Raw genomic sequence first — 23,990 nt, forward strand, 5'->3', positions numbered from 1 at the left:
TAAAAATTCAGAAAGCCTGTGCTATGCTATTGGTTTTCTAGAATGTTTTACATCCCAAGCAGCAGCTTTGAGGAGATATGAATTGTACTGATTGTGGCAATAGTGGGTTCTTCTCCAGTTTCCATGACCTAATCAGTCATTGATAACTGGCTAGGCTTGCAAAGCCAGAGGTAAATTATCTCCTATTGAGCAAGCCTTAAATAATTAGGCAACTGTTGGTTACCACCATGACGCAAATGCCACTACTGCACCTTTTGTCATATCTCGCCATGCTGGTCATTGCTGTGGTTCATAAGCATCCCAGCAGGAAAGGGCTATTGATTGTTACTCTCTCTTGGCAGGCTGCATAGAACCTTTCAGTACAATGAAAGCTAGTTCTCAGGAAAGTGGATTCTGGGTCAGATTCTATGTCCAAAGTGTGTGGTGTGTTCTGCAATAGGAATATACCTTTAAAATCTGGGAGGCGATTAAAGGCAAAGGCAGTGGCTTATATTGTTTTTGTATTGTTAGGATTCCCCTAAAAAAATAACTCAATAGGAGAATTTTTTCAAGACTTGCCAGTCTTGGGGTTTTTGTTCATTATTCTGCGGTCCTTGGAGGACAGCAGGATCTCCCTATGTGGTGTAACTTCAATTAAACTATGTACTCAGATATTTAGACACACTAGAAAATAATACAATTTTCTGTGGTTTTTATTCAAACATCCCTGGTGTTATTTTCTCCTGCTTCATCCCTCATAACTATTTCACTGTCTACTCCTTTCCAAGCTAAAGTTCCCCAGTTTCTTTTCTGTTTGCCCCTTCTTAGTATTTGTACATTTACTGCCATTGCCCTTTATATATCTTTACCTCACCCCATTCCCATTTACTGTCTTGATTTCTGTTGTTATGCCAGATTAAATATTCATGCCTAAATATTTGGAGTTAGAAACAACAAATGAAAAGAACAAAACAAACAAGAACAAAACATGTGGTTGTCTTTCTGAGACTGGCTTACCTCGCTCACCTGCAAATTTCACTTTTTCTAACCTCTGGGAAGATTTGGAGAAAGTAGGAAAAGAAGAATGTTGTAATTATAGTATAATCTCAAAATTAAATAAAAAGAAACAGGTCCTCATAAATTTTAAGAAAAATTGGTTTGGTTTCTTCTCTTAATCATAAAAGTGCAATAATTTTTAATTTACCATAAATAATAACATGTGTGAAGGCCATAATATCTTAAAATGTGTATGCTGATCAGAGTAAATTCATGCAAAGCTGGGTTCAAACTATCAAACCATTTATTTTTTAATCTGCATGTTGGAGAAAAGTATTCCTGCTGTCAAATACAAAGATTCATCACAAATTCGATAGGATACTTTTGATGAAAATGAAGAGTAAAACAGAGGATTCATTAAAATAATTCATAAATGTTTCAAGAATTTTTAACAAGGCTTTTAGAAATGACTGCCAGTATATATGTCAAATGGGTTTCATAATAAGATCACAATATTGCCTAACAAATTATAAGCACTCATATATTTTCAATGGATTCCTGCATATTACCAAAGGATTTCAAAATTAATTTGCATGTTAAGTAAAGTGGAATTCCTCATTTGAATCTTCCTAGCAAATGCAATAGATAACTCATACAGGCTAATCTGAAGACTGTCTTTCAAATGTCCACCTGCGGTAGCAAGTCAAGGAAGAAAACAAATTCCATTAAGCATCATGCGAAATTTTCAATTGTTTTGTTTTCATTTAAGGTGAGGTTTAAATGTACATTTTAGCTGAAATAGATGATATAGACAACCTACAAACCATCACTAAAAAATGCTTTTTTATGAAGTTATTTTGTATCTGTCTTCTGAGTGGGGGAGCGGGAGGGGAATGAGAGGAGGGGAGAAAGTGCAAATTTTTGAATGGAAAAAAATTAAAAATTAAAAAAATAAATAAAAGTTTTAAAAAAGGCACAACTTTATTCCACACAAAACATTTTAAAGGTAATGTCTATGTTAAAATGTCTCTTTGCTTTACTTTGGTTTAGATGTTTTGAGATTAAAAATAGTTCTAATATCCAACTATAGCATGAACAATAAAAACACAGAGACAGAAATTGGGGTTAAACCCGAAAACCAAAAAAGCACAGCAACCAAGCCACTAAAGAAGTCTTACCTCTACCAAGGTTGGGCGACCAAAAACTAAATTGGACTAAGCCTCTCTCTCTCCTCCCATTTTATATTCCTTCTAGTACTGGCATTAAAGGCATTTGACTCCCAAACAATGGGATTAAATCTGTGATCCACCAACACCTGGATTTATTTCTCCATTGATCATGTGTAGCACAGGGTGGCCTTGAACTCAAAGAGATCCATGTGACTCTGTCTCCCAAATCCTGGGATTAAAGGTGTGTTTCACCATTGCCTGACATCTAGTAGCTTTTGTTTTGCCTCTGGTCTTTAGTCAAGATTTATTTATTTATCAAAAAACAAATAATATACCACTACATTCAAGTGTCCATAATTTCATACTGCAAACAGTATATGTAGGAAATATTGAAGAGACACTGAAATCAATGTCTATTCCTTGCCTTTTAATGGTAAACAATTTCCCTGTAATTTGGTTACACCTAGTTTAATCTCTTTTTTTCCTAAATTAAGAATTATAATATCAGCATTACTTGATAGTTGAAAATTTGATAGCGAAAGATGATATTTTCAGCTCTATAGAAATCATTAAACAGAATACTTTGTCTGGGAAGAGGACACAAACTAATAAATAAAAGCCTTAGGAATAACATTTTTTTTAACTTTGGCTCATAATGCATTGTTTGATACATTAATTAGGTATTAAGCGTGTAACTGTATATTTAAATATTTTATGGATATTAGCTATTTTAATACCTGCAATTAATTGTATACTATTCAATTCAGAAGTATCTATATGTAGTTTTTTGATTTAAAAAAATCAAAATCCTTTTATTCTTATTTTCTGAAATTAGAAATATAATAAATAAAATGATAAAAATACAATTTATTTATTATTCATTATTATCTACTTAGCCACACTGCTACTAATAGAAATTACTTCCCTCTAACTATACATTTGTACCCCTTAATGAACCTTTTTTCACTGTTCCTCTTTATTTTTTCAGCTTCAAATTAGACTTCTGGGCATACTTATGTAGTAATGTTTACCACACTGCTCAGCTACAGTCTCAGACATTCACTCTGAACTGTTTAAACCCACTCCCTTTCTGAATCCAGTATTCATCAAGCTACAAAACCTACATGAATCTTCTAAAAGTAATTCAGTAGACTGCTTGGGCCTCAATAAATCTCTAAATGTGAAATATATAACAAACAAATCTCTGGACTAAAACATTCAAATATTACTGAACAAGAATAAAACTCAGTATGTATGAGTAAGTGCTCAAATTCATCTTTTCCATGCATTTAAGTGGCTAGGATGAACATAAAGAGCCTTCTCAGAACATAGGCAACAACCAATCCTGCAATAGCTCATACTCTGTAGTGACTTTCTTCTTTGAATCAGGATATTCTTTAATTTTCATAATAGCCTTAGGAGGTAAATATCATTATCCTCATTTCATAGGAGATAAAATTGAGAGATTAGTGAACTGCCCACAACTACACAGTAAATGAACTCTAAGATGATTTTAGTTCAAGATAATGGCATAGAGATTATGCCCTTGCTAATATGGGTATAGCAAGAGTGCTATTAATGGGGAGAGAAAGCATTAAGGTAACAGGCAACTTAGAAGTTCAAAACTCAAAACAAATATAAAGTTGTAGGACACATAGTAAAAAACAGCTGATGGTTTTTAAAATATAAAGACAGTATTTATTAAGTTTCCATTTTATGAGAGGCACTTTTCTGTTTTATGTGAATTAAATGTGGTTCCAGGACAGCACTGAATCTGACCTTGACTGTCTTTGTTCTGCAAGTCAGATTTAACAGAGCAGACTATGGAGTACAAGCTTTCTCCTAGTTGATCCATCTCAGCTATTGAACCTTTCCTCCAATGCTCAGCCATCCGTGTCCATTACCCACAATCTGGCTAATCATCCAGGGTGGCTCTAGGCATTCTTTCCTTCCTAAGAGTTATATTCTTCCTGTTTCATCTAGAAGCCTCTCTTTCTAAGCTTTATTTTGATTTAATCCCCATTGGGTTTCAAGTTGCTATTAAAATATCACCAGTACATATTTCTCTCATTAACCTATATGAAGTAGTTGCTTGCCTATTGTTTTTCTCACTACCTAGATGGCATTTTCCATGAACCTACCAACAGCTAGATATATATTTAAATTATGTGCAAATTTTGAAGAAGTTAAGTGTATCTTACCTATGACATGTACAAGTGAACAGACAAAAATTTTGTATTATCTGTAGTTATAATATATCCATACCAAACCAATGCTTAACAGAAATACCTTTTTTTTTTTTCGAGACACGGTTTCTCTGTAGCTTTGGAGACTGTCCTGAAACTAGCTCTTGTAGACCAGGTTGGCCTCGAACTCACAGAGATCTGGCTGCCTCTGCCTTCCTAGTGCTGGGACTAAAGGCATGTGCCACCACCATCCAGAAACCAAAATATCTTGAATAAAAGATTTTCTTAACCCCAAGAGATATATAGATACCACAGGATTTTGATCTGTGAAGATACAGAACCAATAGCATTCAAAAACAAAATAACTTATGGATTAGAGAGTTAGAAAATGACAGAACTTCAAGGAAACTTGTAGCTCATGGTTGCAGAGTACAGACACCTAACCATTGATGTTGCCATAATGCATGTCTTCTCTGAAGTCTCTAAAAGGAACTGAGCTACATACAAGACAACAATAATGTCCATGCCCACTGACTTTACACTATTCGTTTCAATGATGCTATTTAAAAGATACTGTTCTGCCTGTTAATACTTGTGTTCTGCTTATGATCCTCACTAAATGGAACTGTTAATCTTGGAGTTTTAGTTGATTACAAGACTTAGCTAGTATGATGGCATGGCAAAACAGACCTCATGGTACCAGAATATAATACAGTATTTGAAAAGAAAATATTTGAAAATGGATGGAGTTAACAATACACACACACACAGAGAGAGAGAGAGAGAGAGAGAGAGAAAGAGAGAGAGAGAGAGAGAGAGAGAAAGAGAGAGAGAGAGAGAGAGAGAGAGAGAGAGAGAGAGAGAGAGAGAGAGAGAGGAAGAGAGAAATAAGGGACCAATAATTGTAAGTGCTTTTAGGTTAGAAAGTGCCTACTCTATTACAAGTTAGTCAGTGGAGGACCCAATGAGGAAAACCATCACCATTCTGCCAGTACCGACAGGATGGTTTTGGAGTTGGCATTTGCAGAAACATATCCACTTAAGCAGCATCTCTCCCACTGGGCATTGCATCTCAAACTCCCTGGCCTACTCAAAGAATTTGTCCTAAGTGTTCTCCACTTTCTCATTTATTACAAGCTTTCAATTCTTTTCCTAATAATTTTCAAATGACCAATATTGACCAATATAATCAGCACGCACAGACTTAAGCCCATAACCATAAATTCTTTGTAATTCACTTTTGCCTCCAAGCATAGTTAATATCCCTATTGTGGAAAATTTTCAATTGCGTTTCTGTTCTCAGTATCTTAGTGATTATTGTGCATTCTTCATTACCCCACAATGTGATGTTGTAACAACCCATGATTCAACCTAATTGTTTTAACATCAAACACCAACATTATAATGAAGCCAGTTGTATCTATTTTCACCATATTTAACTACTCAATACAGTTTGACTAATTGACTACACACTAATATTAAACATTAATCTATTTACCCGATCCTACACTTTGACATGTGCTTTACTTCATGTCCTACTGTTTGCTTTATGCTGCCGTTGTTGTTTTTCTATTTTTTTTTTTTGTTTTTTTAATTGGTTTTTATTGAGCTCTGCATTTTTCTCTGCTCCCCTCCCTGCCTCTTCCCTCTCCCAAGGTTCTCATGTTCCCCAATTTATTCAGGAGATCTTGTCTTTTTCTACTTCCCATGTAGATTAGATCTATGTATTGTCTCTCTCTTAGGGTCCTCATTGTTTGTTGATTTTTTTAAGATACAATTTTCATTTCCTTCAAAATGGAAAAGCTGAATGTTCTTTAGCTTTGTCGTGGGATCACTTTTTTTATGTGTTGTATTTACATGACGTGATGGAGTTGTTAGGTACTCAAATACTACTAATTTTAGACTTGAATTTCTTACTTGGAACTCTTTGCTGAGAACAAGATTTATACCGCATAGCTCTAGAAGCTTTGTTTATACTGTCTACAATTGTACTACTAGAAATGTCACAGAATACTTAAATTGTGTTGCCTTAAGATGAAATGTGGGCTAGATCATATCACCTATTACATGTTAATTTGTTACTTTAACACTTCATATATTAATTGAATATATTAACTAACCAAACAACTTTAATAATTAATTTACTTGTTCAGAAAGTCATTAGTTTTTTTGTCCCTCAAAATTCACATGTTGTAGTCTAGGAGCTAGAATATGATTATGGAAAAGAAATTACAGAGAGAATTAAATTCAAGGAAGTTGTTACCATGGGCTCACTTCCTAGTGAAAATTGTCTTTATTCAAATTCATTTTAAAATAATTGATTTTCACAGAATTTAAGTGTCCTAGCTGTAGAAAATGAGTGCATCTAAGAACAGCAGTCAGCCAATGAAGTCTGCTTTGCTTGATTTCATTTGTGGCTAAACTGCACTGTTTCCAATAAACGATTTGGGCTGCAATGATGGTCCTGTGTTGAAGAGGTTGAATTCAATTCCCAGTGCCCACATTGGATGGCTCACAACTGCCTGTAACTCAAGCTTTGGGGGATCTGGAAGTTTACTCTCCCGTCCCTGGGTGTGCCTTGCATATGTGCCTGCAGAAAAATACACAAACAAAAAGAAAGGGAGGGTAGCGGAAGAGGAAGAAAAAAAGAAGAGGGAGAGAAATAAGATTCTTAAGAGTCATACCCTGGTACTCAGCTATCATTTTTCATTTTGAATGGAGTGTTGTAATATTTCCATAGATTCTCAAATATATACCTGTGTGGATAAAATTAATTCATCAAAGAACAACTCCACATGAGGTTTGGTCTTGCCTTTCAAGTCCTTCATGTAAGTGTATACATCAAATTTTAATCTTGTTCTGTTTGTCTTTCGTATTCCAGCTGATAATATTTATAGCACTTATCTAAGCACAGAAGACAAAGATTCTCAGAGAACTACTCAGAAGGGCAGCTTGAGGGAATTATGCTCATGAATTTCAGCATGTGCCGCAGACAACTCCAGAATTAGAAGCAGCCATCTCAGGGCAGTGAAATGAGTGCGCTATCGTGGCACAATCTGAACAGTCATTAAAAGTTTCCACTAGGAAACTCGAATTTGTTGTGGTTGTTGAGTATTCAGCAGAGTGCTGTGACTGCAAATAATTTGCACAATTAGATCCTTCTCATAAGCAGAACATAGAATATATTTGTTGTCTTTAAGTCTGAAAAAAAATGAGACTGCTATATATAGCTTTATCTTCTTCCATCTTCAAATTAATATATGTGTATATCTATATACATATAGATGTACCCACATAAAAATCAATGTAACTTGTAGAGCCATTATATTTTTTAAATAATTGGTAATATATTTTTAGCCATTTCATATAAAATTGTGTTATTTTGTCTTTCCTCTCTATTCCTCTCCTCTTCTCTCCTTTCATCTTCTCTCTCTTACTTCAGGTATATTACATTTATATATAAGGACATAAGCTAATCTGTTAATTTACATATTTGATGGCCATATTCTAATTTGATGGCTATTGAATGTGTGAGAATAGCAATGAGCTTTAACTATATTCATGAACAAACTACAGAAAATATTTATTTTTCATTTTATATCTATGGAAATATGTATAAATATTAAATTTAATGAGTTATTTCCAAAAATGATTTTATAAACTAAAGGATAGTTACTAATATTCATTTTTATACTTATTTCCAGGTTGCCTTACAGTGACATTCTTTCAAACTCTCTTCCCAGGAAAGTTTTAATGAAAATTCCTTTCAAACTAGTCCTACTGGGTCACATATCAACTGCTAATGAGTTTGGTTTGATCATTGCTACCACTACCTTGACTATTCTCCTTTTTGAAAAAACACCTAACCCTCACTACTGCACACTTTACAGCTCATTTCTATTTGTCCTATTGTTTTATAAACTGTGACCTCTCCTCTTTGTTTGCTATAAATGGGGGGGGGGTATGTAGAGGCACAAGAAATTGAACCTAAGCACTCTTGCATGCTCTCCAGGAGTCTGCTGAAGTATCTTATTTATACTGACAACAATAACCATCACATTTTTTATTGCTCTCTGTGATTCTTAACTCAGTACGGTGCTAATTAACCTTTTACATGACATTTAAAACTTTATTATTGAAAATACAGAAAGTTATAGATTTGTATGGGAAGATGCTAACTCAAATCACTGTATTAAATGTTTTCTTAGTTATTATTCTGTGTATATATGAATCTATGTGGTTGTATATATGCACATATAAATGTATTTATTATATTCATGTGGAGGCAGAGGTCAATAGCAGTGGTTCTCCCTTATTAGATATGATCTCTCACTGTATGGACACCTCACAGGTTTGGCTAGATGAGCAAACCAGCAAGTGCCAGGGATACTTCCGTCTTTACTTCACTAGACAGGAAATTCAGAAATATGGGACCATAACCCGAGTTTTCCATATTATTCTAGGGCTCTAACATAGGTTCTCATGCAGTGAAAAAGCTCATTAATAAGCACCTCCCACTAATCTTTTAGCTACTGTTTATTAATTTATCTTTACTAACAGCTACTTATACTTTTCTGAAAATTACCATTGTTTATATACTGCTCCTCCTGCTACTTCAAATATGTTTGTCATTACTACTTGGACTACACCTTTCAATTATTTTCCTAACTGTGAAGATTTTATCTAGCCAATTCGTTCAAGAACTGAATGACTCCCAAATATTATGGTTCAAATATGGGATCACTTCTATTATTGAATTTATAATCATTGTTCTTAACCCACTTGCTACTCAAAATTGGCACGATGTAACCTGAACTCATTCCCTTCCAGAGAAACCAAATCCTCTTCCAATCTTTCTTCATTGTCAAGGTCAAATGTAAATCCATAAGATCACTTCCAATGAATTCATCCCTCTTTACTTATAGGGACTTTGTCTTGTGCCTCCCTCACAAATTAAAAATTATTTAAAATGTACACATTTAGTATGCTCTACGAGGGAAGCTATCTGCTATAAAACAACTATATCTGAACGAGGTGAAACTTAAACCTGATCTGACTTTTAGGTGTGTGTGTGTATGTGTGTGTGTGTGTGTGTGTGTGTGTGTGTGTGGTTTGGAATTTGCTATTCTATAATCTCTCAGAGACTTGTTCACTTGTTTCTTACATTGTGGTACAGATATATTGGAAACAAGGCTTTCCTTTTTTACAAAAATAAGCTCCATCCTTCCTTCAATTTGCTGCAGATAAGGACAGTGTAGGTTTTCCTTAGTGCAATAATAATGCAGTCTAGACATGAAGCTAGTAAGAACAATGCTTTAATTGATGATCAAAGAGGCAGTGATACCTCCTGGAAAGAGCAGCATGCCTACGAACAATATCAAAGAGGTTTTGTGTGAAAAGATATCCTCATGGGCCAATAAAATAGTTCATTGAGTAAAGGTACTGCTAATGACTTGGTTGGAATCCCAGAATCCACATGAAGGAGGAGAAAAAAAAATGACTCCTAGAAAGTTTTCTTATGACCTGCATGTGTGTGCTATGAAACATTTTTTTTAAGAAAAGGAAGATCTGAAGAAAGGAAGGAAAGATGGAAGGAAAAGGAAGGAAGGAAGGAAGGAAGGAAGGAAGGAAGGAAGGAAGGAAGGAAGGAAGGAAGGAAGGAAAAGAAACCCTTAGTTAGGAATGAGTGGCAATGTCTTGAACAGAATTGGTGCTCAATATTGAACTAAAATGTTAACACTGGCATACATTGTTACACTGGCAGAATACTTACTCGCATAAAATCAAGTTGAAGTTACCCAATAAAACTGATACTTCCAACCTATCAGAATGTAAGCAAAATTATTGTGAAATCTTGAATATAATTGGTTCTCAAAATCTCATAGGGAGTTGCACTATTTGGAGGTGTGTGGCTTTGGGAGTGGGTATGACATTGTTAGAGTAAGTTTGTCAATGTGCAACATGGGGTTCTCTATGTTCAACGTACCACCCAGTGTCTCAGTCTATTGCCTGTTGCCTTCAAGATATAGGACTCGCAGCTACTCCTCCAGCACATCTGCCTATATATTACCATACTCCCTGTTATGATGATAAGGGACAGAAATTTTGAAACTGTAAAGGATCCACCCCAATTAAATGTTTTCTTTATAAGAGTTGCCATTGTCATGGTGGTTTTTTTTTTCACAGAAATAGACATCCAAAATAAGACAATGACCTCTTATGGTATTTTTTCCTATGGCTAAAGGGAATTTGAGATGTAACTAAGTAGAAAATGAACTATGTAATAGAATATAAAAAGAGATTTACATGTAATTTTTCTGCTGAGAATATACAATTTTGCCTCCATTTAAAAAAACAACCCTCACATTAGGGAACTGAGAGTTCTAGGCTAGGATTTGGATGACCTCAGGGCTGGGATGGTTTTTATAGGAAATAAAAAACAGTGCTTCACTAAGCTTAAATAAATCAACTAAAACTAAGACAAATATTCACGATGAAAGAAATATAAGTTATAAACATTCAGTCATGAGAGAAGGTATAAAATCTTTTAGACTCTAAGCTGATGACAAAGGATTTTGTGGATAAAACGAAATTTATTGCCTCAACAAGAAGTAAAAAAAAAAACTGTATGGTATGTTCCAAAATAATAACAGAAACAGAATACACAGGAAAGCAGAGGCATCTCCATGCTTGTTTATCCCTTTCTGGCCCACTGGTGCCACTGCATTCAGCTTCCAGGGAAACATCAACCAATTCTGGGTGTCAACACATCTTCCAACCTAGAACAGACAGGTGCCCACCCAACCACTCTGAGGTAAATATTACCTTAACTTTATTTTAAAATTTAGGAAACTGAATCATAGAAATGACAAGCTTACTCATCTTGCACATGTAAAATAGAAAGAAGCAAAGTATGATCCCCAGCTTAATCATAAACAGCTTTACCACAGTGACCTGACTACAGTTGTAGTAAAGGAAGTAACAGAGATTTAAAGCAAAACAAATGAATAGAAACCAGAAGTTTTCTTTTGCTGCGATCGTCACTGATAATGAAAGAAGTTCTTCCCATGTCATTTGCAAGATTTACTGTCTTTAAGGTATTTATGGATTATAAATCTCTGACTTTAACCAAGAGTCTCCAAGGAATCTAGCTTCTCTCTGATCTGTTATTCAACACCTGGAAATTCAGCAATTACATAATGAAATGCTTTATAAAAATGGAAAGAGTTAAGGAAGAAAGTCAAAGAGTATAAAGCAATATTTATGCTCCTTTTAATAGGACACCCCTTACTACTTTTACAACAATGTGCTTTGTCTCTTCATGTGCACACACACACTTAGCCACACAGCATGTTTACCCTGCAATGCCAGAAACTGTAATAAATGATCCATAATATGAAATGAAGCTCATGGCATCTTAGATACAGTAGGATGTATGGTGGTATATATAGAAGGAAATTGAAGATATCAGACTATGGAAAGAAGTCCCATGCTCATGAATCAGCATGATTAAAATAGTAAACATAATAAACATGCTCATCCTACTGAAAACAATCTAGCATTTATAAAACCACCATCAAAATTCCAACACAGCTCTTTACAGACCTTGATTAAAAAAAAAAAACAGGATAGCTAAAACAATCCTGAATAATAAAGAACTGCTGGAATACTGGAATCAGCACTATTATCAATTTCAGGTTTGCATTACAAAGCTGTAGTAATAAAAGTTGCATAATACTCATAAATACAGACACATTGATCAATAAAACTGAACTGAACACCCAGACATAAACCCAACACACACACATGTATATGGACACTTGATTATTATTTTTTATAAAGAAGCTAGAAATAACACACTGGAAAATGTAGCAAGCTTTTTCATTAGCTTCCAGCTCATAAATAATGACATGGAAACTTATTATTAATTAAGAAAGCTTGATTTTCAGTTTAGTCTCCTGTCAAAGAGCTCTTCTAAATATAAGTTTATCTATTTGTATTAATCTACATTCTGCCACATAGTGTTAACTATCTTCCATCTTGCACCTCCTGTTTCCTCTCTGTGTCTTCCCAACGTTCTCTCTCTATGCCTGGAACTCTCGCCTATACCTCCTGCTTAGTCATTGAATATTCAGTTTTTTATTACAACAATCAGAATGTACCTTAGGCAGATATACATCTTTACAGTATCAACAAATATTCAGCAACAGAAAAAAAAAACAGCATCTTCAAAAATGGTGCTGGTCAACCTGGATGTCTGCACATAAAAGAATGCAAATAGAACCATATGTGTCATCCTAAACAAAACCTAAGTGCAAGTGAATTAAAATCCTCAGGATAAAACTTGATACATTGACTCTGATGGAAAAGAAAGTGGAGGATGGCCTTTAAAGAATTTAAAGCAAGAGTTGACTTTCTGAACAGAACAGTGATAGCACAGGTCCTAAGATCAATAATTCATAACTGCTACCCCATGAAACTGCAAAGCTTCTGTAAAGTAAAGGGCACTGTTATTTGTACAAAAAAATCAGGCTACAAATCAGAAAAGATTTTTAGCAACTCTACATCTGATAGAGGATTAATATCTGAAATATACAAGGAACTCAAGAAACTAGACTAAAAAAGAATCCAATTTTAAACAGGTCACAGATCTAAACAGGGAATTCTCAATAAAGTAATCTCAAATGGCTGAGATACATTTAAAGAAGTGTTCAAAAACCTTATCCATCAGAAAAATGCAAATCAAAACTACTTTGAGATTGTATCTTAAACCTTTCAAAATGGCTAAGATTGAGGGGAATACCCATCCATTGCTGGTGGAAGTGCCAACTTGCACTCTGACAATAGAAATCAATATGACGTTCTCTCAGAAAATTGGGAATCAGTCTAACCAAAGACCCAGCTATACCTCTCTTGTCCACATACTCAAAGGATGGGCCATCCTAGCACCCAGGTACTTGATCAACCATGTCTATTTTCATTTACTCATAATAGTCAGAAACTGGAAACAATATAGAAGCCCATCACAAGACAAATGGAAAAACACAATGTGGTCAATTTATAAGTGGGATATCACTTGGCTATTAAAAACAATGATATTAAGAAACTTATAGCAAATTCACAAAACTTAAAAAAATAAATAAATAAAGCACACTGAGTAAGGTAATCCAGACCCAGAAAGACAAATATGGTTTACTTATAAGTGGATATTAACTATTAAGTGAATGATAACCAAACTACAATCTATAAACCCAAGGAAGTTGGATAAAGAAGTGAGATCTAAGGGGGATTCATGAATCTCCCTGGGTAGGGGAAATAGAATAGATTTTATGTGAGGACTGGGAGTGGGAGGAGATTGGATTGAGAGGGATAGGTTACAGGGGAGAGGGGACAGAGGAAGAGGGCGTAGGGAAAGATGGTTGGAATTAGGAGACGTTTAGAGGGTGTTGTGGAAATAGTGCAATGGGAACCTCCTGGAATCTCTGAAGGTGATCCTAATGAGGAATTTTAGTAGTGTGGTAAACAGAGTCTCAACGGGTTATCACATGTAGACAAGGCTCCCATTTGAAGTACTGGGTTACATTCTGTAGAATTGTTGGTCAACTGAATCTCATGGAAATCCCCCCAAACAATCCACGTTGGCACTAAGACAAAAGGATGCTCTGACAGCAGGGTCCTATTGCTGATGAAAAAATCCACCCAATGTACTGAACGTGGAGAAACTGGGATGGAGCCTGCATGGAGCCTTCACCTCTATGTTCTAGTGTCCTTGAAGGGGGCAGGTACTCTGCAGGCTACCAAAGGAGAACTATCAAACAACCCACAGAATCTTCCATAGGAAATCTCTTTTTCCTGCAAAATATGCTAAAGCAAAGACATCACAGAACTTGTGGGAATAGCCAACCAATGGATGATCTGACTTAACAATTCCCACTCCACATGAAGGAATATATACCATTCATGGCACTGCTTGGGTAAACAAGAACCAGAGACTAGTTAGCCCAGAGACACAAGGTAAAACCAACAACAACTGCAATTTAAAAATTAATAAAACTATTCCTTTTATCTGGTTCAGTGGAAATGGAAATAAAAATATTCCTAATGATATTCTGTTATACTCAGTGTTATATCAGTTATACTGTTATATTAGTGCCTTATCCAGCCATGAGCAGAGATGTCTCTTTTAACAGCAGATGGAAATTGATGCAGAGACCCATAGCCAGATATTATGTAGAAAGAAGAAATTGGAGGTTTCCATTGAATCCTTCCCCTCAGAGCTCAGAGAATACTGCAGAAGAGGAGGCAGAAGGATTGCAAGAATGAGAGGGATGGAGGACACTATGAGTATACGGCCCTCTGAACCAACTAAACAAAGCACATATGAACTCCCAGAGACTGAAGAAGCAAGCATTAGGCCTACATTGGTCTACAGTAGGTCCTCTGTATAAATTATAGCTTTCAGCTTAGTTCTTTTATGGGACTCCTGGTTATGAAAACTAATGGGTCTCTGACTCTTTTGTGTGCTCTTTGGACCCTTCCTCCTGTTGGTTTACCTTGTCTAACTTTGATATGAATGTTTTGTTTCACCTCACATTTTATTTTGCCTTATTTGGTTGTTATCTCTTAGAAGCCTGCCTTTTTCTAAATAGAAGCAGAAAAGAAGTGGATCTGGAAAAGAGGAGTAAAGGAGAGAAGAGAAGGAATGGGGGGAGTAGAGGGAATGGAAACTATAATCAAGATATATTGTATGAAAAGTAATTTATTTTAACAATACAAAAACAAAAAAGAAAGTGAATTTGGAGCCCCTAGATCTTTTTGTCTGTTTCTCTTTCCAATACTGTGACATTGAATAAAACTCCTTTGCCTGCTTTTCAAAAATTAAAATAAAACAACTTTGAAGTGATGAATAGAATTTATGCAATAAATATTATAAAATTAATAAAAATTATAAAAAAATTATTTATGCAATAAATATTTCTACAAGAAATCTTGACTACAGCATTCAGGTGGAAATGTGGGTAAAGTTGAACTGAAATGTTGGAAATGGGTTTAAAAACCATTGCAGTGACATAGAGAGGAATGATGGGCATTAGGTTTTGGGTACTAGTTGAATGTAGAAAGAAGAGAGGAGACAAACATTTCAGAAAACGATGCCTTTTGACAGTGTATAGGGGAAGGGAAACAAGTCAATGGAATCTCAGCTTTATGGGTGCAGGTAAAGGCTAAAACTGGTAAAGGGGAAGGATGTATCTTTTCAATTATATTTTCCTCAGCTGGTTTTACCTGAGGCTAGGCACAGAGAAATGGTCCCACAATGTGGGATATGCAGAAATCAAGCAAATCATAGGTCATTAAACAAAAAAGGAATGATCAGTTCTTAAGACATGCATTAAACCGTGTTCATGTTATTTCTATTTGAAAGCTGAAATTTACACATAAAATGCCAAAATTATTAAAACTGTTCACAGTCATTTTACAAAAGTCTGAGGATCTCACATGATCAACCAATCCTAAAATATTAAGATGATTACAAAACAAAGCAACTACAGACCATTTTTTAGAAAAGTATTTGCTTTCAACCATGATTTCAAACAAGACAAATAGTCTAAGTACTTTTCTTTCCAACTCTTACGTTTTAATTTTTTTAAATTTTCAAGTTTTATACAGAGCAGCTAACTAATATTTTCGATAGCTCTACATCCAGTAAGGTCTTTTTTGATGTGGTGAGGAAGATCAGGGGAGGACATGACCTGATCTGATTAAAACAAAACTGAAAACAGGGAACAACAAATTTATAAACATGGAGCTGGAAATATATGTTGATAAATATGAAATATAGGAACAGATATGAGGGCTTTGCAAAACATGTAAATTTGAACAGCCTTACCCAGAGCATGGATGCATGATTATGCCTGCCTGTGTGCCAGTGAAGAGACACAGACTGTATACAGAAAAGACAGATCATAGGCAGTGGGAAATGACATCACAACTGGAAGATGCGTAAAGTAAAAAAAAAAAAAAAGGATGCATCAGTGATCTAATTATATCAAAAGCAATGATGTTAAAATATACAAGACATCAACAGAGACACATGCAAAATCTATCTTTGTGACAGAGTGTGTGTGTAAGGAAGTGTTTGCGGCTCAAAAATACACTTCAAGAGAAATGTATTCCAAAAATATTTCCTCCCTCACAATTCTCACAGGACATATTATTGTTCTAAATGTGTTTCTAGTTTAATGGGGATGTACTGACTTGGAGTAGTTTCATGTCTTTAATTTCTATTGTTTTTGAACATCAGTTTTATTCATTCAATATGCTCTGAGAGAATATAATTAAATTAATAATAGTTTATCTCAATATATGGTTCTTTACTTGCTTTATGAAGAAATCAATAATGCATACCCGTGTAACCCTAAATAGAATTGCCAATAATGTATTTACCCAACACTAATCTTTGTTTCTGAAATACAAGCTCATTAAAATATACTTACTATTGAATTCATTATGACTTTCTTACAGAGAACATAAAAACTCTTACTCTTTCTGATTACTTTTTCTAGGATAGATAACGTAAATTTTGACAGAGAAATGTAAAATAATGCACAAATATAGCAAGATATTTTGCATTTATGTGGCATGTGCTTCAATACAGCAAAATATGTATAGCTAAACTTTACCCAACAATCATATTAGGTATCAGATTACATAAAATGCTGCATAAAACAATAAAACATCTTCTCCAGCATTTTATTCTAGAGGTCAAAGCGTTAAAAACAAACAATAGTTTAGAAGTATCAAGTGGATATCTATAAATTATGAGACAAAGGATCTTTCCAGCAATCAATATTGGCCTTCTTCATTTGATTCAGTCATTAGCAATGAAAGAGTGAGATAAGCGGAGGAGGCTCTAGTCCTGGAATCTCTGGCCGCTCTTCATGCTCTCCGGTCTTTTAGCAGATACCATGCTTAACTCTTTTTTTTGTTGTTGTTTTTTGTTTGTTTTTACTCTCTCTTATAAAAAGAGTAGCTAAATAACAAGGAGGCAGCTCTATTCTGGGCCAGGAGATTTGATCTGTGTATTTTCTCATCGTGCATAACTTCTGTCCTTGAAAACTCAATGGGAAATTTCTTAGTGCTACTCATTTATTTGTGCAACATCCATTGAGCTGCAGGCAGAGTCATGTTACCACCAGTTTTGAAATGGAATGCATCAGCTGCATAGTTCATGAAAAAGTAAGAGCAAAAACCTGGAATTCAGATTTTAATACAAGCAACCTTTCAGCTAGAATCCAGTTTCTCCACTAGCAAGGAGAGTACTTTGCAGCCACATACATTCAGTGTGCATATTCATCTCAGCACATTGTTGATAGAAAATCATAGCATTTATGTTAGGTTCTGGGTTGCTTCTTGAACCGTGACTAATAATTACGAAATTTCTCCTGATGCTAAAGACACATTCAAATAGTAACTCAAGGTCATACGTGTGTTTCACACAATGAAAATTATTTTCAATTCTTTTTATTTAGAAATCAATATGTCACATGAAAGAAATTTGTTGTCAGGAATATGGCATGGATTAAGGTTCATTTCAATAGCTTTAAGGTATTACAGGAATACATGCATGGTGATCGAAGTACATTTGCTCTCCCAAGAGGATTTTATGCTGACGCACTCATTTTCCGCATCAAGGAGAGAGATGCTGGACAGATGTAAAAGCACAAGGGGGCTGAAAGATTTATTTGACTTAGTACTGTTTCAAATCTTTGCATTTGATGTTTCAGGGCAGTATAATTACCTTTAAAATCTTTGAAATCTAAATCAGAACCATTATCAAATCACAAAGACTATGTCAATATCAGGTCTGGTACACCACTAATCTGATTAACTGTCAGAGTGGCAGTATAGTTGTTAAACTTAAAGAAAAATTTGATGTTGAATTTCATATTGACTATCTGAAATAAACTCAAATATTTGTTTGTCCATTTATAGAAAAATTATTTTATGTACAAAATATCTAAGCATGTATGTAAATTAAAAATGTGCTAACATTTTTATTATGCTATATCAATTGGGAATTTTGAAAAGTATAATTAATTATAATTTAAATTGTCCAAAATATTAGCCTTTCATATGAGTAAGGAGCTTATCATGAGATTGGTAATACTTTCTTTAAAATGGTAAGAGAGAAATATGAATTTATTTCAACGACTTATGAAATCTATAATCATATGCATTCTCATTTCTCTACAGAGTGCCAACATGACTGGGGGTATAGTTAATATTTCATATGCCCTTCCCAGTGTCCTTCTTAGACCTTGAGAGGAATGTTTTCAAGTGCCCTTCAAGAGACCTTCCTGTCTCCAGAGTGACCAAACACACCTCAAGTTCCTGTGCTGTGGCTTTACATCAGGATGGGGGATATCATCTTATTCGCACTTGAAAAACTGTGATTTCTTTTTAAATGTCTTTGTTTACCCTGCCATGCTAAATCTTAAATTTTCTGTTCTTTCTTCAGTTAGTCATACTTAGAAGTCTAACTCTGAGAGATTAATACATAGTTCCTAAATCAATGATCTGTTTATGCTGATCAAATTTCAGATGTTGCATGTCTGACTGATATAGGCAACCCAAAATGAGAAAAAAAAAATACTTGCTAAATCCTACAAAGATTTACAAAGGTAGGAAATCATGAGATGCCAGATAAAAGACAATGAAATTTGAGAAACAAACATTTTTGATAATAGTTAACTGTGTTGTTATCTATTTCCTAGTCTGCCTTTTATAAATGTTAAGTTCTTGTACAATATCTTTGGTAGTAAAGATAAACACCAGCTTTGTGTGCTATCAAAATACAGTTAATCAGTGATTATGATATAGGCAACTCATTAAGATTGAAATGGATTACTTTTGTGAATGGTGAGTGTATTTAATTCGTCATGTTTGCAATGGTCTAATCTTTTTATTTGCATTGCTCTTTTAAAGGTAATAAGACAAAGTCAGTGGTACACTACTAAGAAAAGTATGGAAAAATATCTGTAAGATAGAAAGGAAGCCTCGGTAATCATCTCAAAATAAAGGTGTGGTTCCTGTGTAGACATGCATTAACAGATAATGCTTTGCTGTCTCCCAATTATTATACTTACGTTTTTCTTAGTTATTACTTCTTTAAGTATAATAAGCACTTGGCTTGTATTGGCAGCCTAATGTAAAATAGAACAATACTTCAATCAACTTCGCCTATGATTCTGTATGACAAGGCTTATTTGGCTTGCTCAGGTCTTTTAATGTGTCAATGAAAGGTATTTTCCCATTTGACTTTACTTTTCACCTTTGAGAAAATGCAAGCACATTTCCGGGTCCTTGCAAAACGACAAAAGAAACCATCAACTCATCCACATTTTGAGCCCTGTTATACCTGAGCTACAAATTTTTATTTATCACTAAGTAAACTATTATATCAAAATCTTCAAATTAAATATGCAATGCCTCTAAAAGTATGAAGCACACAGGAGCACTAGTCTTTTTTTTTTCATTTGACATTTTTTTCCTCATTTTTTTTATTAAAGATTTCCATCTCCTTCCCTCTTCCTCCCCCTTCCCTCCCCTCCCTTCCACCCCTCTCCAAGACAAAGAGCCATCAGGGTTCCCTTCACTATGTTAAGTCCAAGGTCCTCCCAGCTCCCCCTAAGTCCAGGAAGGTGAGCAACCAAACTGACAAGGCTCACAGTGAGCCCGTCAGGTGTCCAGGAAGACGCCCCCAGCTAGGTCCTTGGGCAGCTGAGGAGAGGGTGCCAGAAATGTCCAGATCCTATTGCCATACTCATGAATATCTTGCATATCACCATAGAACCTTCACCTGGCATTGGATGGAGAAAATGACAGAGCCCCACATAGAGCACCGGACTGAGCTCCCAAGGTCCCGATGAGGAGCAAAAGGAGGGAGATCATGAGCAAGGAAGTCAGGACCGTGAGGAGTGCGTTTACCCATTGAGACGGTGGGACAGATCTAACGGGAGACCACCAAGTCCAGTTGGAATGGGACTGATGGAACAGGGGGCCAAACCGGACTCTCTGAATGTGGCTGACGGTGGAGGAGGACTGAGAAACCAAGGACAACGGCAATGAACAGGAGCACTAGTCTTGATTGAGGATGAACCCAAACCTGCTCAGCAGAGTAGTTTCTTACTGTACTAGGATAGCCAGATAAGCGTTGGAGTTGCTAATTTAGAAAGAATCTCTACAAATGAAGAGAGACTGTTATATGTAGACTTAAGAATTACCCCAAACAGAGCAAAGCAGATTAAGAAAACAGAATGTTCCCCAACTCACTTCTGCTAGTGATTTTGCTTAAACTAAAGCAAAACATTTCTAAATAAATTACCGTGAAACTCTCGTACTCTTAATGAATGACAGTGGAGACCCATCATACAGAGTCTACCCTAATTGTTAACAAGAAGCTCAACAGACCCCTCCCACAAGACCTCTTTATGGCTACACACATACACATACTGACACACACGCATGAACAAAGGAGGTAGATTGGTTAAGAAAGAAGGAGGTGTGTCCCTAAGAATAGGAGGAACATAAGAGATTATATAAAGGCACTGTGACTGTATCCATAATACAGTGCCTATATTCATGGAAACATCAAAAATTTAACACAAAGTAAAAAAAAAAAACTGAAGAATATCCTGTTTCCAGGGGATACAGGAACAGAGTTAGTCTGCCCCAGTAGTTATCCTATACCATAATGTGCCCCCCCCCACCAAAACCTGGGATGCTTCAGGAAATTCCTCCCTGTCTAGAAACATTTTATTCCTTGAACATTCATATCTGCTCTTGGGAACAACAAGAAAGAAACAGGAGATTGTGTTTGCCTCATGGTTGGATCAGCTGTGCCATTTCCAGAAGAGTGTGTCATAGGAATCCTACTCATCCTCGAGCTCCTTGAATCACTCTACCCATTTGTCTGTGAAATTCTTCTTGTCATGAATGTGGTGATTTTTTTTAGTACTGAGATCTCAACACTCACTAATTCTGAATCTTTAACAACTTATGACTATTAGCTGTCAGCCATTGAATAAAGAGTCTAGTATAAAGACTTTTCTATGTCGCAGGAGGCTAGAGGGATAGTCTCAGGGTCTGATTGTAAGCATTTACAAGGCAGTTTAGTTACAAATCTCTTTAATTCAGCATTGGTAATAAGTTCAGTCCTAGGACCTATGACATCCTTAGCCATAATTACTTTTTAGGATCACAGTACTTGGTATATGTTTCTTCCTGCAGAGGAAGACTCAAATCCAGTCAGAAAGTACTGATACTCCCAAAACAATAGTTTCACGGTTGTACCATCTTTCTGGAAAAATCTTTATAGGCACTGTGAGTGCTGTACTGTCAGTGAGTATTTTAGCACTCACTCCCAATTCACAATTGGACCAAACCCTGGCAGCCATTTCTCCACCAGAAGCTGTCATAGCACCTTCCATCCCTGTGAATGCCAGCCAGTACTGTGGAGGCTTCCAGCTCAGTTCCAGCTACGCTCATTTGTGTGGTGGATCCGAAGTGTGCGCTGTCTCCTCTAGTGAGTAACAGCCTTTATTGCATTGGGAATTTCTGATAGCTTCCTGGGAAGTCATTCATAGAGATATACCCCACATTTGGCACAGAAATATTTGCTTAAAGACTCATGATTCTGAAAAAAGTCATTATCCATTTTTGCAGAGTAACTCTTTTCAAATGTAATAATAATGATTATGATGTTAAATAGCAACAATAGCAAATCTTTTAGTTAATTTATAATTGAGCAGTGAGTTGCTCACCCTGAGGATTGTAACCCAGAATGCTGTCTTTTGCTTCCACAGACATAGCACAACTGGTTACAGGAAATCAGATGTCTCAACACACTGATTAATGTTCATAAACTGTGAAGGACTTATTCACCATGGATTTTTTTTGTCCTTCATACTTTGTCTGTTATTTTCTGTTGACCAGTGATATGTATGCCATGATTTGTTTATTATATATGAGAACATTCTGTCCCATTATTCATATGAATAGGTAGCCAGGATACCATGAACTTGATATACACCCACAAGGTTTGTGTGCCTGTCTCCAACTATATTATCTACTGTAACTGGTACTGAAGGCACACTAGCAACAGCAACATCCAGTAGTCAGGAAGACCACAAGGGATTGAGAGAATTCTTCTTATTTTCAAACTTTAAATGTGTTAAACATCCCAATCAATTAGGTCCGGAGAAAACTCATATATTTGTTGTTTATTTCTAGTTTTGATGCCAACTCCATGATGCATGTTTCAACAGCCTCCCACCTAGAAGTTTACACAATCTTTCATCCAGCCTTTGGCTCAAATATTTCTCTTACTCATTAGAAAAATCAATATCTGATTAGATCATAATATAATTTCCAACAGTACAAGTTCCCAACTAAAAAACTCCTAAATGTCACAGCAAGTTAATAAGAATTCTTATTACTATAATATTTTAAGGTATTAACTCCCATTCTTTTTTGAAATTTTGTTTTTTGGTTTTAATCAGAATGCAAAGTAGGGTAGACTGTCTCTACCCTACTCCTTTCCCCCTATCTCTTACCCTCTTACAACCTTCTGTTACTGGTTGTTTTACACTTTGGGCTTTTTTTCTCAGGGGGTGCAACCTATCTCCCAAAGAAATTACAGGGAGTCTTATTCTTTCTTGTGAGTGCCTGGCCTTAGCTCCCCAAAAATTCACACATGCAGAGGCTTTTTCTTACTTTTAAATGCCCAGCGTCAGCTTGGCTTATTTCTAGCCAGCTTTCCTTAACTTAAATTATCCCATCTAGCCTTTGCTTCTAGAGTTTTTCCTTTGTTATTTATATCTTACTTTCACTCTTATTCCCTGACTGTGTGACTGTGTGGCGGGCCCCTAGGGTCCTCTCCCTGTTCTTCCTCTTCTTTCTTTATTTTTCTCCTATTTATTCTAGGCTAGCCCCACCTATCCTTTCTTCCTGTTTTGAGTTTGGCCATTGGTCTTTATGAGATCAATCAGGTGTTTTAGATAGGCAAAGTAACACAGCTTCACCAAGTTAAAAATGCAACATAAAAGAATGTAACACATCTTCATATCATTAAAACAAATGTTCTACAGCATAAACAAATGTAACATGCCTTAGAATATTACAACATTTCAATCTCCTTTTGTCCAGAAATGAAAATACTTAACATAGTAACACTACATACCACAAAAACAAGTATTTAGTTAGAATTACATTTACAATACTCTCAGAGAAAACACTCCAATATCTATCATCGCTTTAGATCCTGCCCTGGAACTCGCTCTGTAAACCAGGTTGGCCTCAAACTCAGAGGTCCACCTGCCTCTACCTCTTGAATGCTGGGATTAAAAGTGTGCACTACCTCCACCTGTCCTACAAATCTATTTTCAATGAAAGAAAAAGAAAGAAAAAAGAAAGAAAAATTTGTAGCAATATTCAAATTTTAATATTTCTTGACTCTAAATAATTTATAGGATACAAGAGATTATAGGATGATTTCAATCCAAAAGAATTGATTTCTAAAAATAGAAAAATATTAATTAGGTTTTCTTTTGCAGTGGCCATTTGGAAGAATCTTGTATCTATAGAGGGAGTGTGTGCATCA

Source organism: Arvicola amphibius, chromosome 7 (assembly GCF_903992535.2).
Source record: "Arvicola amphibius chromosome 7, mArvAmp1.2, whole genome shotgun sequence".
Lineage (NCBI taxonomy): Eukaryota > Metazoa > Chordata > Mammalia > Rodentia > Cricetidae > Arvicola > Arvicola amphibius.